The sequence below is a fragment of the Geospiza fortis genome, unplaced genomic scaffold (genome assembly GCF_000277835.1).
Source record: "Geospiza fortis unplaced genomic scaffold, GeoFor_1.0 scaffold157, whole genome shotgun sequence".
Taxonomy (NCBI): domain Eukaryota; kingdom Metazoa; phylum Chordata; class Aves; order Passeriformes; family Thraupidae; genus Geospiza; species Geospiza fortis.
Genome location: NW_005054314.1, coordinates 7,629,872 through 7,631,035, shown reverse-complemented (window position 1 = coordinate 7,631,035; position 1,164 = coordinate 7,629,872).

Here is a 1,164-nt window from a genome sequence, read left to right as displayed (position 1 = left end):
CTTCAAGACCTGTGGCAGTTGTACAGGCACAGCTACCTGACTTGCAAAACAAACAGATAGGAGACATTTTGACAAACTAAATGTAACATCCCTCCCAGCTCAGTTATCAAGACTTTGGTGTAATGTGAGTGTTAAACTAATTTAACTGCCTGGTCTGCACATAGGTGTGCAACAGTTTCTATCATCCTGGACAAGATAATGCATGAAAAATCATGACACACTACTGAGCAGGGAGCAGCTGCTATTGTTTACATAATACAAACCAAATTTACAGACAGAATTTAACTTGTTCAATGGAATTACCTGCCCTGCCTGAGAGGTTCTGGGGGACAGATCAAAAAGGGTTTAGAACTCATCTTGTTTGGACATACGAACAGGCTAGAGAGTGCTGGCCATGCTCATCTTAAAATGGGAAGAAATGCAGGGAAGGGAGTTCTTGGTTCCCTCCTCTGAAGTGATCACTAAGCATTTGTTATGTTTTATAGGCTACTCCAATTGTGGGACAGATGACAGGACAGGGAAAATTCTCCTGAATTTTCTCAAGCTGCTGTTATGAAAGATAAGGACTGGTCTGATTGAGAGCATAAGCAACTTGTTTTTGACATCAGCCCTGAGCTACTGCACAGCAGAAGAGGAAAAGCCAGCAAGACAGAAGTGCAGAGAACCATGGTAAGACTCATGCACCCTCCTCATGTCCATCTCTGTGTTTGCAAGTGACAGCAGCTTTAAGACACCAACAGATGTGCCCCCACCCAGTTTATGTCACAGAGAAAGTGGTTTTGACACACAAACTGCAATTGCTGCAGGACTCAGTGTTGGAGTGGCTGGATACCAGGTGCCCACCAAGCCACTTGTGTCACTTTCCTCCTCAGGGGTGTCCCTACCCATGGCAAGGTGTTGGAACTAGCTGGTCTTTAAGGTCCCTTCCAACCCAACCCACTCTGTGATTCTGTGATTTGTCCAGGTTACTCCATGGAGAGGGCTCACAAGCTAACAGTAACCTGGAACATGCATTTCCCCACAGCCTGGGAAAGCTGGTGTCTCCTCCCTGCTAGCTGATGGAGACATAGTTGGTATCTTGATTACATCCACAGGCATGTGGTGACATCCCTGATTTTGTTCCCAAGAGCTGAACAGCTGTTGGGCTTCCCTACCTTCCTGCTG